The sequence below is a fragment of the Panthera tigris genome, chromosome C2 (assembly GCF_018350195.1).
Source record: "Panthera tigris isolate Pti1 chromosome C2, P.tigris_Pti1_mat1.1, whole genome shotgun sequence".
Taxonomy (NCBI): Eukaryota; Metazoa; Chordata; class Mammalia; order Carnivora; family Felidae; genus Panthera; species Panthera tigris.
In genome coordinates, this window is record NC_056668.1 from 26,077,438 (window position 1) to 26,094,666 (window position 17,229).

General features: G+C 38.5%; 1 long non-coding RNA gene across 2 annotated transcripts in view; it reads left to right on the plus strand.

Annotated features, from left to right (window-relative positions):
* Positions 1-17,229, plus strand: part of LOC122230592 — a 127,706-nt gene that overhangs the window by 81,672 nt on the left and 28,805 nt on the right. For both annotated transcript variants that reach the window (XR_006207588.1, XR_006207587.1), the window contains exons 4-5: positions 10,711-10,828; positions 11,388-11,799. This is a non-coding gene — a long non-coding RNA (uncharacterized LOC122230592). The remainder of the gene's footprint in view (positions 1-10,710; positions 10,829-11,387; positions 11,800-17,229) is intronic.

Here is a 17,229-nt window from a genome sequence, read left to right on the forward strand (position 1 = left end):
GTTTGTTTATTTGGAGAGAGAGAAAGAGAGAGAGAACATGCACAAGCAGGGAAGGGACAGAGAAGGAGAGAGAGAGAATCCCAAGCAGACTCCATGGAGTCTGCCAGTGCATGGAGCCTGATCCGGGGCTCAAACCCACAAACTGTGAGATCATAACCTGAGCCAAGATCAAGAGTCAGTCGCCTAACTGACTAAGCCACCCAGGAGCCCCTCAATGTTCTTTTTATTCATACTTTCCCCTGATATTGACCATTCTAAGCTTTTACCTACTCTTCAAACCTCTGTCCATTCATTCCCTCATTCTTGGCAGATATTCTAGCTTCCTGTGTCATATAGAAAATAGAAAACAGAAGCCACCAGTATAACTTACCTCATCTTCTTCCCTCCGACTTTGCTTCCCTTTCTCCTTATCTTTCCAAGATCTGCTTCTGTCTCAGAGGAAGGGGCACTGCCCCATTTAGTGGAGAAAGACCCCTCCGCAGATATTTTTGACCTTACTAAGTTTTGCCTGCTCTAAAGTTTTAACTAATAAGTAGTCAGACCCATATGTGTTCCTGATGTTTACAGCCTCTTAGTCTCTGCTTTCTCTGGCCCTGTTCTCGTGCCAGAGACTAGCACACGCCGGTATAGTGCCGGCAGATTCAGTAGCAGCCATTTTCTGAGATGCACTTTACCAGAGTAGGGGGTACACAAGGGTCCCCATTCTCACCAGCTGATGGCAAGGGAGTGCACTAAACTGCTGAGGGGTTAGTATTTAGCTGCCTGAGGAGAGCTCCAAGCAATTTGCCCACTGACATTTATTTTCCCTTAACTCTCTGTGACTGAACTTTCACCTCACATTCCTTAGCTCCCTGATCCTTGCTAGGATTAGAATTTTTGCAGAATTTTGCCTGCCTGCCTGGTGTTATCAGTTAGGTTGCTTTTTATTGCCAAACTCCTTTTGTAGTAATCTTAAGCAAAAAGGAATCTTGTTAGAAGGATGTTGAACACTCCAACAATTAGTGAGAAACTGTAGAAAAAGCTTGGCAAAAAGACAAAAAGCAGTGCCGCTTTATAAGGTCAGGAGGAAGACAGCACAGGAGACATTAGGTTAGGAAGCCGGGGGCCGGGGTGCCTGGGTAGTTCAGTCAGTTAAGCGCCCAACTCTTGCTTTCGGCTCAAGTCGTAATCTCACAGTTCATGAGTTAGAGCTCCTCATTGGGCTCAGTGCTGCTTGGGTGCAGACTGCTTGGAATACTCTCTCCCTCTCTCTCTCAAAAAAAAAAAAAAAAAAAAAAAACCCAAAAAACATAAAAACAGGAAGCTGTGGCTTTGCTACGGACACTGGCACTATTACTGTAACTGTGAACAGATTTGGACTGTCCTGTCTTCTTGGTGTTGTTCAAAATTCAAAGTCTTGAGCAAGAGTACCAGGCTGCCTGAACCTGACTGAATCACTTGCATGAGTCATGACTGCCCGGGTGGGAGTGAAGATGAAAGCAGGGAGAGATGGATGAATTTCCTTCATGTTTCACAGCGGGAGGCGGGATGCTTCAGCCAATCAGTAGCCGCCCTTTCAGATTTCTAACATCTATGTGCATCCTTCTTCCCATACCTAGAGGTATGAGAAAGATGTTCCTGCTAATAAAATACCTGAAATTGAACTCATCCTCTCCCTGGTGGGACAGGAATCCTGACTTGCTTCATTTGGTTGCAACTTCAGTGGTTCAACTTTTCACTTTATTTACTTGAAAAGAGAAGTGCTACCATGTTGTTTATTACACGGGTAACATTTTACATCTTAAAATGGAAATACCTCCATTGCCTCAGAAAATGGCCTTAAGAAATTTAGAACCATTAGAGTAAATAAACAGCAGCATATTTACTTAAAAATATGATAAAGCACCCCTGGCTTCAACTCTGACTAATTTTCCTCTTTTAAGTTCACCAGGCTTTTGGGGAGTTCAGTGTCAAGGTAAGAACATTTCCTCTATGAAACCATGGGATAACCCAAGGATTAGTAAACTTCTGTGAATGTAAATAGTAAAACACCAGGCCACGAACAAACATGGGACAGTTCCTCAATTTCCTCCACTACAGACTTCCTTTAAGTGTTGACAGTTCTTGATCTACTCTTAAATGTGAATCCTAAATAGCACAATTATGGTATTAAAAATACCATGAGAGGATGAAATATTTCAGAGAAACCTTCTAAATGCTAGACATGGATGCCTGCTTTTTCCTTCTTTCTTCCAGTAAAGGGGCTGGGAACCCCTGGGAACATTATTAGAACTAGTTACTTTCTTTGCACTCTATATTATCACCATTAAATCACATGGGATTGAGTTAGTAGCTTGTTTATTTTCTGTTACAGTCTGGTAAACTTAAATTAAATGCCCTTAATTAATACTCACATTTCTGCAGAGTGGTCGGACTCCAGGCCAGGACACCCACCAATAAAGACTAGCACATCCCCACTTGCTGGAACTTTTTCTATCATCTTGGTTATCAGTGTTGAAAGATAAAGCCAAATACTTTTTTTTGTTAAGTTTATTTGTTTATTTTGGGCGAGAAAGAGACAGTGCAAGTGGGGGAGGGGCAGAGAGAGAGGGAAACACAGAATCTGAGGCTGGCTCCAGGCTCTGAGCCGGCAACACAGAGCCCCATGTGGGGCTTGAATTCACAGACTTCAAGATCATGACCTGAGCTGAAGTCGGATGCTTAACCAACTGAGCCACCCAGGAGCCCCTTTAAAGTTTTTATTTTTAAGTTGTCATTTAAATTCCACTTAGTTAACCTACAATGTAATATTAGTTTCATAAAGTCAAACACTCTGAACAGAAGTGCTCAACAGGCTTCTTAGAGCTTTAGGAATTGAATTGCCTAGTTTATTAGCTGCTACTCTCAGGTAGACCTCAGTGGATAGGACATGTTTTTTCCCTAGTCTTTAATGTAGAATAACAGCATTCTATACCATTTCATAAATATTCAAGGATTTACTGATTAGAATGATCATAAAACTTTATTAGTGTATCAGTTATTTATAATGAACATCAGAAGTTAGTGATTTTGCAATTGAAATTGTGTTACGTCTTATTTAGTTGCATTGCTATGTTGGAGTTTCCCCAGTTTACACTCTTCTTCAGTAGATGCAGCAGCCATAGAAACGTGCTGCTCAGATCTCCTGCAGTGGGATGTGTCGTTGGTGGATGGCCCCAGATACGGGCCCCTCAGTCCATCATTGCATTTCCCCAAAGTCCACATTTCCCACCGGCTGCTCTCAGCCCAGGACTGAGCCTGGCAAGGACACAAAGACAGGTCAATTCCTGCAAGGTGCAGTTTTCCTCTGTAGGGAAACTTTGGTTTGAGGAGTCCTCATTGGCTTAGCCAAAGCTTCTTAGAAGGATCCTGAAGTCTGAGAGTCTAGTTATCCAATTCTTCATTTCCTCTCTCTTTCCCACAGACTTGCACCATGGGCTGAGAGCTTGCCCCAACTCCTTTATCTTCCCACAATTTCCTATCTGACAGATGTCTCAAATGTATCTCTTGCATGTTCAGTCCTGTTTTGGTGTCTACTTTTGGAGGGCCTGAACTAATGCATGTGACACTGATAGTGATCCAAGAAAGCAGTGGTATCGTAATGTTGAATGGAACACTGCTACCTACAGCCTTCTTGTCATATGAGATAATGAAATCCCTTTGTTATTTTTTTAAAACATTTTTATTGTGAACTATAACATGCATGTAGGGATTTGCAGAAAATAAAATTGTACAGTGTAATGAATTATCATTAACTAAATGCTCATGAAAACACCAGCAAGGTCATGAAATATGACATTTCTAGAACCTAGAAGGGCCCCAAATGCTTCCTCCTACATTACTTTCCTCTCAATGAAAGAAACTACTAACTTGTGATGACCTCTTCCTTATGTTTGTTTATAATTTTCCCACCAAAGCATGCATGCATTCACGCATCTCCAAGCAATGTACTTCCATTTGACTTTTTAACTCTGTATAAACAGATTTGTTCACTATATATTTCATGTCTGTTATCTTCTACTCATTATGTTCTTGATATTCATCCATGCTCTATTCTTGTATTTGTAATTTAAAAATTTTTATTGCTAATGGTGCTCCATCTTATGATATATACATTTATTTATTCTTTATGGATTGAAATATGAATAATTTCAAGATTGGGGTTATTAAAAATAATGCTGTAGACATTCTTGGACCTGTTTCTTGGTGCATACAGCATACATTTGTTTGGTATAATCTAGTATTTGACTTTGTAGTCATAGGGTATATATACTTTCACTTTAAGAAGAATAATAAATTAGTTTCCAAAGTGGTTGTACCAATTTGCACCCCCACCATCACTGCATGGGTATTGTTCTACATTGCTCTATAACTTCACCAAGAAAAAAAAGAGAGAGGACTCAAATAAATAAAGTCAGAAATGAAAAAGGAGATGTTATAACTGATACCACAGAAATACAAAAAAATCCTAAGAGACTACTATAAACAATTATACACCTATAAATTGGACAATCTGGAAGAGATAAATAAATTCCTAGAAACATATAATATTCCAAAAAAGAAGCATGATGAAATAGAAAATCTGAAGGGCGGCTGGGTGGCTCATTTGGTTAAGTGTCAGATTCTTGATTTTGGCTCAGGTCACAATCTCACGGTTTGTAAGACAGAGCCCCGTGTCAGGCTCTGTGCTGACAGCATGGAGTCTGCTTGGGATTCGCTCTCTCCTTCCCTCTCTCTGCCCCTTCCCCCTCAAAATAAATAAACAAACATGAAAAGAAAGAAAGAAAGAAAGAAAGAAAGAAAGAAAGAAAGAAAGAAAGAAAATCTGACCAGACCAATTACTAATAAGGAGATGGAATCCATAATCCAAAACCACTGAACAAACAAAAATTCAAGACTAGACAGCTTTACTGGTGGATTCTACCTAATATTCAAAGAAAAATTAATGTCAATTTTTAATCGAACTCTTTCAGAACATAGAAGAGGAGAAAAGTCTTCCAAACTCAGTTTATGTGACCAGCATTATCCTGACACCAAAACCCACAAGATGCCATAAGAAAAGATAATTACAGGCCAATATCTCTAATGAACACAGATGCAAATATCCTCAACACAATATTACCAAACCAAATGGAACAGTACATTAAAAAGATCATATGCCATGATCAGTGGAATTTATTCCAGGAATGAAAGGATGGTTTCATCTCTACAAATCATCACTGTGATAAACCACATTAACAAAAAGAAGGATAAAAATCATATGATCATCTCAATAGATGCAGAAAAAGCATGTGACAACATTCAACATCCATTTATTATAAAAATTCTTAACGAAGTGGGTATGGAGGGAACATAACTCAACATAATAAAAGCCATTCATGACAAGTCCACAGCTAACATACTCAATGGTGAAAAGCTGAAAACTTTTCCTTTAAGATCAGGGATAAGACAAGGATATGAAATTTTGCCATTTTTATTTAATGTAGTATTGTAGTTCCTAGCCAGAGAAATTAAGTAAAAAAAGGAAAAAAAGTCATACAAATTGGAAAAGAAGAAGTAAAACTCACTATTTGCAGACGACATGATATTATATATAGAGAAAACCTTAAAGACTCCATTTAAAAACTGTTAGAACCTATAAATGATTTCACTAAAGTTGCAGAATACAAAGTCAATACACAAAAATTTGTTGTGTTTTTAGATATTAATAACAAACTATTAGTAAGTGAAATAAAAGAAACAATCCAATTTACAGTCGCATCAAAAGGAATAAAATAACTAGGGATAAATTGAATCTAGTTAAGGAGGTAAAAGACCTATATATTGAAAACCATAAGACATTAATGAAAGAAATTGAAGAAGACACAAATAAATGGAAAGATATTTCCTGCTCATGGATTGTAAGAATTAATATTGTTAAAAATATCCATACTAGGGGTGTCTGGGTGGCTCAGTTGGTTAAGTGTAGGACTCTTGATTTCATGTCAGGTCATGATTTCATGGTTCAGGGGATCGAGCCCCATGTCTAGCTCTGTGCTGCATGAGATTCTGCATGAGATTCTCTCTCTCTCCCTCTCTCTCTCTCTACCCCTCCCAGTTCTCTCTCAAATAAATAAATAAATAAATAAATAAATAAATAAACTTTTAAAATTAAAAAAAAAAATGTCCATACTACCCAAAGCAGTCTACAGATTTAATGCAATATCCATCAAAATTCCAATGGCATTTTTCACAAAAATAGAACAAACAATTCTAAAATTTGTATGGAATCATAAACACCTGAATAATCAAAGCAATCTTAAGAAAGAATAACAAAGCTGGAGAGATCATGTGCCCTGATTTCAAATTATATTACAAAGCTATAGTAATTAAGATAGTATGGTATTGACATAAAAACAGACACATAGATCAATGGAACAGAATAGAGAGCCCAGAAATAAACCCAGAAGAAGCAAGAATATGCAATGGAAAACATACAGTCTTTTCAATTAATAATATTGGGAACATTGGACAACCACATGCAAAAGACTGAAACTGGACCACTATTTTACAACATATGCAAAAATTAACTCAAAATAGATTAAAGGACTGAATGTGAAACCTGGTATCATAAAATCCCTAGAAGAAAGCCTAGGCGGTAAGCTACTTGGCATAGGTGTTATTTGAATCTGACACCAAAAACAACAGCAGTAAAAGGAAAAATAAACAAGTGGGAATACATCAAACTAAAAAGCTTCTGCCCAGCAAAGAATTGATCAACAAAATGAAAAGGTAACCTACTGAATGAAAGTGAATATTTGCAAATGATATATCCAATAAGGGGTTAATATCTAAAATACATAAGGAACTCATACAACTCAATAGCAAAAGAAACAAAAAAATAATTCAAATAAAAAATCAGTAGGAAATCTGAGTAGGCTTTTTTTTTTTTTTTTTCTAAAAAAGACATACAGGTGGCCAAACAGCACATGAAAAATACTGGGTATCATTAATCATCTGAGAAATACAAATCAAAACCCCTCCCCCCTGTTAGAATGGCTGTTTTCAAAAAGGTTAGAAATAGCAAGTGTTGGCAAGGATGTGGAGAAAAAGAAACTCATGTGAACTACTGGCAGTAATGTAAAGTGGTACAGCCATGATGGAAAACAGTATGGAGATTCCTCAAAATATGAAAAGTAGAACTACCATATGATCAAGCAATTCCTCTTCTGTGTATTCATCCAAGGAAAGTGGAAACACTAACCTGAAAAGATATATGTACCCCTATGTTTATTGCAGCATTATAATAGCCAAGATATGGAAACAACCTAGGTGTCTATCACTGGATGAATGGATAAAGAAACTGGTAAATCTATACAGTAGAACATTATTCAGTCATAAAAAGAAATGAAATCTTGCCATTTGTGTGAATATGGATGGACCTTGAGGGTATTAGGCTTAGTGAAATAAGTTAGACAGAGAAAGACATATCTGTATGAGCGCTTTTAAATTTTTTTTTTTTAATGTTTATTTTTGAGACAGAGAGAGACAGAGCATGAACGGGGGAGGGGCAGAGAGAGAGGGAGACACAGAATCGGAAGCAGGCTCCAGGCTCTGAGCCATCAGCCCAGAGCCTGATGTGGGGCTCGAACTCACAGACCGCGAGATCGTGACCTGAGCTGAAGTCGGATGCTTAACCGACTGCGCCACCCAGGCGCCCCTGTATGAGCTCTTTTATATGTGGAATCTAAAAATAAAGAAATCAATCACTCAATCAATCAAGCTCATAGATACAGAGAACAGATTAGTGGTTGCCAAAGGTATGGGGAATGGTGGGAGAAATGTTTGAATTGTTTCTCAGTTTTTTTTAATAGTTTAAGTAAATTGAATAAAAAATATTATCTCTCAAAAAATTGAGATGATGTGGTTTTAAGCCGTTTAAGTTGGGAGTTTTGTTATGCAGCTAAAGCTCACCGACACAAACTTATTTTAGAGTTGTTTTTTACATTTTTCACAGTGACAAGTTTTTCTGTTTATTGCATCTGCTGTTTCTCATCATGGTAGTTCATTTATTCATGCATACTGTAATTTTTATGGAGACCTATTTGCAATGAAGAATTTTGTTGAGGGCCTCTGTGATTCCTAGGTTGTAAATGTAAAAGAATCAGTTTTGAGTTTTGCACTGAATGAGCCCTAGCTATTACAGTGGTCTGTATGAATTATAATACTAATTTTTTGGCTGTAAATTTTGCACTACACACTAGTTTAAATTTGTATCTATATGGCAGGATTTTTCCTGTTACTTTGGTTAGTTGGATAATTTTTCTAGATTCATTTTTTTCATAAACCAGGAAGCTCCTTGTGGGTCTGACTATTATTTTGAGACTCAATTCCAGCTCCTCCACTTCTAACCCCCGTGAAGCCACAGCCTCTATTATCTCATGGGCATTAAAACCTCAGCTCTAGATTCCCAGGGCAGTTTTTAATTTTTTATTAATGTAAAAACATTTTTCAAATGTTTATTAATTTTTGAGAGACAGAGACACTGAGCTTGAGTGGGGGAGGGGCAGAGAGAAAGGGAGACACAGAATCTGAAGCAGTCTCCAGGCTCTGAGCTATTAGCACAGGGCCTGACGCGGGGCTTGAACTCACAGACCGTGAGATCATGACCTGAGCCAAAGTCAGGCACTTAACCAACTGAGCCACCCAGGTGCCCATTTTTTAAATTATTTTTTAAATTTTTATTTATTTATTTTGAGAGGGGGAAAGCACGAGTGGGGGAGGGGCAGAGAGAGAGAGGGAGAGAGAGAGAATCCCAAGCAGGCTCTGCACTGATAGTGCAGAGCCTGATGCAGGGCTCCAACTCATGAACCGTGAGATCATGACCTGAGCCAAAGTCTGACGCTTAACCAACTGAGCCACTCAGGCACTCCTCCAAAGGCAGTTTTTTATTTTGACTTCTGGAAATAGCTCTTTTCTTCTTTGGAGCAGAGGTATTTAAAACAGATTAACTTTATTTTGTCCAACATTTCTATGTGTTTGTATCCATGTTTGTTTCCTTCCATGTCAGATCAGGCTATCATGTTTCTAAATGTCTGTGTAGGATTCTATAGCATTAATTAGCATCTGCTGAGTAACTGCTACAAATTTAGCATATATTCAGTATTGCTCCTACTCCCTTTATTAGCTTCACTCAACCTTTAAAATTATCTGTCTTATCCTTTCTCCCTGAGTAGTTGGTAAACTCCTTGTGGGGAAGATATGTTTTATTCTTTTTGTTTCCTGCCTTGTCCTCAAAAAGATCTTGCATGGTAACTGCTCAATGAATATTTTAAAATATTTACTTTTAAAATGTATAATTTGAAAATAAGGTGGACCCATGGGAAGTTTTAAAAATATACATTAACTATTGGGGCACCTGGGTGGCTCAGTCAGCTAAGCGTCCAACTTCAGGTCATGATTTCGCAGTTTGTGAGTTCAAGCTCTGCATCGGGCTCTCTGCTGTCAGGCTTTAGAATGGAAGTGATGAGGTTTTGTTTACAGTTTGTGAGAGTTGACAAAATACTGAAGAAAATCTTATTAATGTGAATGACACCATTGCAGGCACATAAGCAATTAGGTCACCTCTGTGCCTTGCTTTATATTACCTCAGAGGAGCTCTTTTTACTTCAGTCATCACAGTGGCAGGTGAAAACTAGACTGTACCTCATCTTAGCTGCCCTGTGACACTGTTACTTTCTGCTCTGGCCTCTTTGTCACCTCTGTGGGGAGATGCCTGTGGGAACCTGTTCAGCCATTCTTCTGCATGGATAAACCCAAAAGGGAGAAAATGCTAACATCTCAATGGGCAACCCTTGACCAGTGGAGGATGGGAGACTGGACAAATCATCTATTGTTTCAGCCCTAGGTGAACAACTCTGACTCACATTTTACACAGCATCTCAGAGTCTCCAGCAGGATCAAGGTCCACTTGCCCAGTAATGAACGGTTTGATAATACACCTCGGTTTATCTTTCTGTTCCCAGTTGCACTCTACCAGGACCTTTACTCTTATTCCTTAGGATTACTGCCCCCAAATTACTTTCGCCTTGTCACGGGCTCTTCTTTTTTGGGATGAAACTCAGGCTAAGACGACGAAACCAACATATTATAGAATAGTTAGTGAAGAGGCCTAACTTCCCTGAAGGGGAGTTTCAACTTCATCAACTAGTTCACAAATCTCATTTAGAAACATAGGTCTGTGAGGAAAAAAATAGGCCTAATTCAAGAGTAGGGCTTTTAGGATCCTTAGAGAGATCTCTAGAAGGACAACTTCAATTCTGGTAGTGGAATCTTTAAGTAACAGCTGCCAAAGAGGGTTAAATTGGTAGGAAGAGGTAGGCAGATAGACTGGCACCATAGAGCCAAAAAAAATAAGTACTTAGGATTTCAAAAGAAACTACATGTTCTTCCATATTTTGAGCTCTGTATTCTCAATTGCCGCCTTCTTCTTCTCCTTCTTCTTCTTCTTCTTCTTCTTCTTCTTCTTCTTCTTCTTCTTCTTCTTCTTCTTCTTTTCACTTGAAAAGAATGCATTTTGGCACGGTTTAAAAGATGTGTTACAACCATGTGGGTCCAATTAACAATTGACTCAAGATTCTGGTATCAAGTGTGTAGGCTAGATGACTAATAAGTCCGGAATGCTATTCAGTAAAGTCCATTTTTCTTCTACAGATAAACCAGCATATGACAATAGACACTCAGGAAGTTGAGGCCAGAAGGAATAAAACTCACAGACCGCGAGATCATGACCTGAGCCAAAGTCAGACACTTAACCAAATGAGCCACGCAGGTGCCCATTTTTTAAATTATTTTTTAAAGTTTTTATTTATTTATTTTGAGAGGGGGAAAGCATGAGTGGGAGAGGGGCAGAGAGAGGTCCTGGTTGTGTTTTCTGCCTTGACAAAATTGCTGAAAGTAAATATCTCTATAAGCTGGGGAATGTTTTGGGCGTCCCTTTCACAGTGGCTCTGATAAGTCCTGCTCATAGTAGAGGATACTGGTTTGACTCTCAGCCACAGTCTTTTGAGTAGTTATGCCCAAGGGAGGTGGAACAGACACTTAGTGAAACAGAAGCCTTGTCTATTTCTTAAGTAAACATTTATCAGATGAACTGGTGTATAAAATTTATCATATCAGGAAGAGCCAACCTTATTATCAAACATGACATAGTTCAAGCATAAACAAATTATTATGTAAATAATAGGTAGCCATGGAAGCAATGAGAACAACAAATTATCATAAGAATATACTTGAGCTGGTCTGGATACTGGGACAGGGTAGTTTCCATACACCATTTCTGGTCCTCCAAACAACTTTGCAAGGTAAATATGATTCTCTTGATTTTCCAGTGGAAGAAATTGAAACTCATAATTCTGCGCCCAGAGCTATATAGCTGGTAAATGGCAGTGCCTGGATTAAAACAACTAATCATCAGGATCATGATCATTAAGATTGATGACATTTATGTGTACATACTGATGATCACAACTGGGACGATGACCTTCCATATGTTATTTATTCCAACAACAACTTCTTGAGTTAGTCACATCATGCCCATTCTACATATGAAGAAAGTAAATTTTGAAGGTTAAAGGGCTCCATCAAAGTCATATGATGGGCATGCAGCAGCTCTGGAATTTTAACTAGGATAGGAAGGATTATTCTGCCCTCACCCATTCTACCAAGCCTCTGAAAACAGATTTCTCATGTCCTGCCCTATGCCTGCCTCAACTGACATGTTTCAATCAAGCATGTGAGAGGGTAAGTTCCATTTCCCACTCTTGCCCCCAAGGGTCTGACTAATGCTGCTCTCTTCAAAGAACTGCTAACATCTCTAGTTTAAGCAATGTGCAAAATAACTGATGCAAATAAAATCTCTTTCCCCAAGGCCTCTCTTATGCATGGTTCATTTTCTGGACTAACAAGACCAAGAGGTGGCCCTGCAGGGTGAACCCATGACATGTTGGTAACTTCAGTGCCTCAGTGGAGCCACGAGCAAGATTTAATGGAAAACAGGCACATTTTATGGTAAATCAGTTTCATTTCTGAGAGATCTTCACACAGTGTCTAAGGAGCAATGACAAGCTGGAAAACTAGATTGACAGTTGATTCAGATGTCTAGTATTATGTTCTCCTTCCTTCTGACACAACATGTTTGTTTCTTAAATAGCAGAATTCTAGATCTTCAGGATTAAAGGCAGAGAGAAATAATTTCATATGTAGGTTGCATAGCAGCTTTCTGGGTTTTAGCAAAGCATCTTTGACGTTTTTGCGTTCAGAGAAGGACCTAAGAACAATATGAAGGAGGGAAGCAACAGTCTCATTTTTATTTCTAGAGTTAGCAATGGGGTGTCAGACAATTTCCTTATTTTCTCTTTGGATTCTCAAACCGCCCAGCTTCTCCTCTTATACTCGCCACTTAAATTGTCTCACCTAAATAGAAAGCATAACTTTTGTTGAGAGTTCCTCAAAATAAATCGAAAGCCTAGTATCTAATTGTTAAATAGCACAACAATGCAGTGACATAACTCTACAGCACACAAAAATACAGGTTTTGTACACACTTGTATACATGAAAAGAAAGTGCATGGACAGAAATGGGATCCATTACTAATTAACTGTATTATTTTGGTCAAGACTCTTGGTCTCTGTGAACAGTTTCTATATCTGCACATTGGGGTTATCTATTTTAAGGACCTCTAAAATTTTTCCATTTTGTGTAGAATACACGAACATAAGATCATATTATAGATGATACCCAAAGAGAAAAGATGAGGAATTCCTCCTTATAAACTGCTAATTTATGAAAAAAATTTTATCCCCACCTCTATGTCTCTTATAGTTTGTGATTTTTCTTCACTGCCTTTCCTCCTAACTTCCTGAAAATTGATGACAGTGAGTTACTGATATCAAGCAATCTCTATTAAGAGACCCCTTCCCAAGAGGGCAATCCAGTTGGCCCTGGCTAGCCTTTGATTTGACAGTGTCACTAGGAAAAAAAAAATCTCTCTCAATTATTTAAGAAGTCCAGACTCAAAAGTGAAAGAGCAAGGGGTTGATCTGATTTTCTACCTCCTCTGAAGAGAATTGAATACAAGTCACAAGGAGGTCTTTCATAGGCTAATTTCTTCTTGTATCCCAAGCAAAAGGAGGGCGTGTGGAACCTAGTCATGTAAAAGGAAAAGTAGGCATGAAGCCTGTGTACTCTTTCCCCATCCTTCAAGAAGAGGCAAGGAAGCATTTGTATTTGATGAGTGTCTTCTGTAAGTAAGGTACTTACTATGGTAGAACATGTGTAAAGAAGAACGTTACGTTCTTGATTTTCCTGATAGACTAGGTTCAAAGAGGTTAAATATCTCAAAAACAGCAAGACACTCATGGAGTCAGTCAGTTCTACTGAGTCTAGTAAGTCAGTTCTAAATATGTATCTTTTTCCCGTCCTACTGTGTTGGTTCCACTGTGCTAACAGAAGCAAGGGGTGGCTGCTTAAGGGTGTGGACATTAAGTTAGGTGGTTTTCCTACTTTTGAGTCCAAGGATTTGAGCTGAGTTAGCAAATGTTTTATAATGAAAATCTATTAAGAAATAGTGCTAAAAAGTAATACTATGGACATCCTTATTAGGAATTGGTGCCAGCTGAGTTTCATTGTACCTATCAATTTTTCATGGCTTGATAAGTTAAATGCACTCAAGAAGGTAAGACAATTGTATCTATAGCAAGCGGGTTTGGGGGCACCAGGAATATACATCCACCAGGAAGCAACCTCTAAAAACAGCCTCCAGGGGCGCCTGGGTGGCTCAGTCGCTTGGGCGTCCAAGTTTGGCTCAGGTCATGATCTAACAGTTCACAGTTCATGAGTTTGAGCTCTGTGTCAGGCTCTGTGCAGACAGCTTGGAGCCCGGAGCCTTCTTCAGATTCTGTGTCCCACTCTCTCTCTGCCCCTCCCCTGCTGGTGCTCTGTCTCTGTCTCTCTCTCTCTCTCAAAAATAAATAATATTAAAACAAATTAAAACAAACAAACAAATAAATAAATAAAAACAACCTTCATACAGGGCACAAAATGCATCATTGGTAGACATGAAAACATGACCGGGGCACCTGGGTGGCTCAGTTGGTTAAACATTCGACTCTTCGTTTCGACTCAGGTCATAATCTCATGTTTCATGAGGTCCAGCCCCACCTTGGGCTCTGTCTGACAGTGCAGAGCCTGCTTGGGATTCTCTCTCTCCCTTCCTCTCTGCCCCTTCCCCTGCTTGCACTTGCTCATGCAATCTCTCTCTCTTTCTCAAAATAAATAAACTTAAAAAAAATACAAAAGAAATAAATAAAAACTTGACCTTTCCCCGAACTTCTGAGGGGGTTAAGTCAGTGATGACAACGTGTCATCTACACAACATTTTCTTTGGTTCTAATTACACCATGTTGGTTAATATTTCTGAAAATCAAATGACAATTGGGCTGTTGGTGGCTTTATAAGAGCCAATATCTGTTAGAGTGAAGTAGTGTCAACCACAAGAACATAGCAATGACAGAAAAGGTGTGGGTAGACATTTTTTTTTTGCTTTATTTTTACAATATCTATTTCCAGATTGCTCAATAACATCTGCTGGTAACTGAAAACTCAGCTAAGAAAATAAAAAATGCAATGTTTATGGCTTTGGAAGCATACTGTGGATAACTCATTCCTGAACATGTATTTCCAAGGCATGCCAGAGCATCATCTCAGCCTGCCCTTATTTCCCCATTCCTGTAAATATTAAGGGGGATTCTTCCCTTTATAGGTTTTGTCTGTCTCTTTACCTGCAACTTACCAAAACAAAATAAGTATACTTTAGAGGAACTACCAAGTGCAGTTTGGATTTGACGTTTCTATGAATATTTTTAGCTTATACCAGATGAAAAGTAGACACGTTGCTCCCTTCTTTCCTTCTTCTCTTCCATCTTTCCCTTCTTTCTTAAACAAAACAAAAAAACCCTACTTTTTATTTATATTAAAGACATATATATATATGTAAAACATAAAGGCAAATAATAATGAAAAACACCAATTCCTTTTCTGCCCATCTTCTTTTCTCCAAGGAAACTGCATTCACCAATTATTTAGCGGCCTAATTTGGTGTTTACCTTTTCATTTCTAAATAACATGCTTATTTGGCTACTTCTTGATTTTTCAGTTTTATGCATTATCTATCAGGTTCTTACTATAGAAAATGAGGATTTAGTTCTCTTTCCCTCCCATTCCTATCACACTCGTGTACCCTCATCCACTCACTCATCTTTCCACTCTGGTTATCTTATCATTTTGTTTGGATTAGTATTCAGTGTTCACATGATTATAAAGAATAGCTACAGGTTTGCCATGTAGTAAGTTATGATTACTTTTTCATGCATATTCTTTTGTTCATACCACATGTCCATCACCCTGTTTATGCCTGCTGGCCTGAGATAATAAATAATAATGCCCACTCAGTATGAGTGTGCGTCAGCTCAGAAACCCCTATTCAACACAAAGTCTTTGCCAGCTACTGGGATATTGTACCTGAGGAAGTTTCTTCCCGATCTCGTACCTGAGGAAATTTCTTCCCGATCTTTTTGACTACTCAAATTGGAACTGGATGTCATCTATGCCAGTGCACAGCTGTCATTTTGCGATCCCAATTTATGTCATCTAGTTGAATCCCTTAGCCCTTTCTTACACTGATTTCCGTTCCCTACATTATGCCTTCCTCTTTCTTGATTCATTCCCTCCTACTACAGGGTATGGGAGCTTCTACTTTCCTCTATATACACTTTCATGACTTTTGATTTTTTTTTAAGTACAATAACCTACATGTGGAAGAAGAGATTAAATGAGATAACACTTGACTTTTTATAACATCCCAACACCATCGTTTTTCCACCTTCACCCACCTCTGCTCCTGTCCATATTTGCCGGCATGGATAGATGGGCTCCTGAGAGTTAACAGCCTGGAGGGCTGCACAAAGTCAAGCTTCCTTTGTTGTGGATACAGCCCAGAGCAGCTGGGAGAGATTATTACAGACACTACACCAGCAATGAGGTGTTTTTCTCTTTCCACTATTCTTTGAGGAGGGCATGTAATCACTGAGCCCAGTGAATGCTAGAGTGGAAATCCAATCATACCTACTAGGGCTGAGGGTGTTGTCCTATAGACCTTCACTGAATATCTGGTCCTGAAGATAAGGGGGCTGGCTTTATGCCTTTGAAAGACACTTTTTCAAAAAATCAGGTGCCTGTATTCCTGTTAGATACTTAGAGACATTTGAGGGCAGATTAAATTTCTTGAATATGTAATCTTACGGTTATAACAGAACTATTGTGCTCCAGGAAATCTCTTTTTGTCTTTTTACATTGTATTTTAATTTTTATGAAAATAATTGTGTGCATAATTTAAGATGTCAAATAGCTTATGATAAAAAAAAAAAGCAGTTATTTGGGCCAACTTTTCCATTCTATGAAAACTATATCTCAGAGGCAATACCAGATTCAACACTTTGTTCTCCTTTTTAAAAAATAACACACTTTTACTTCTCTTTCTTGTTTGCTAGTTTACATTTTGTCTAATCATTTCCTACTATAGACTATTAGGATTCACTGTCTTTTATGTGATTTCACCTTTCTCAGCACACTCTTTCCATTCTTCCCCATTCCCAATGTATTTAAGTCACAATTTTTGGTTAAGTCAATATCCAGAATTTACTCTATTATGGCTATGCAATTATTTTCAGAAGTGAGTCACGTAGTGGTTGGGAGACAATTCTCATGGCCTTTTTTTTTTTTTTTTTTTTTTTTTTTGCATTTTGGCACATGTTATTACTAGAGACACTGACAGCTTTTGTTCCAGACTACCATTTTAAGAGTGTATGCATAATCAACAGCTTTGGAAGATAGTGACTGCCTCCCTCCAGGACAGGGGACAGGTTTGTTTAATGTCCACTCTGGGGCAAAGGTCATACAGGCTTGCTTTCAGCCCATTATAAAAGACTGGGGTTCCCTAAACTCAGGGGTCCTCAGGGAAGCCACAGCAACTGTGAGGTTCACGCTGCTTGCTATTCTGTGAGAAATGAAATTCTTTGCTTCTGGTCCAGGAATCTTCATTCTTTCGCCAGTAACCATGAAACTCTGGCAGGCTAATTTGTTGGCTTGCAAGCAGGGGTCTCAGACTCCTCCTA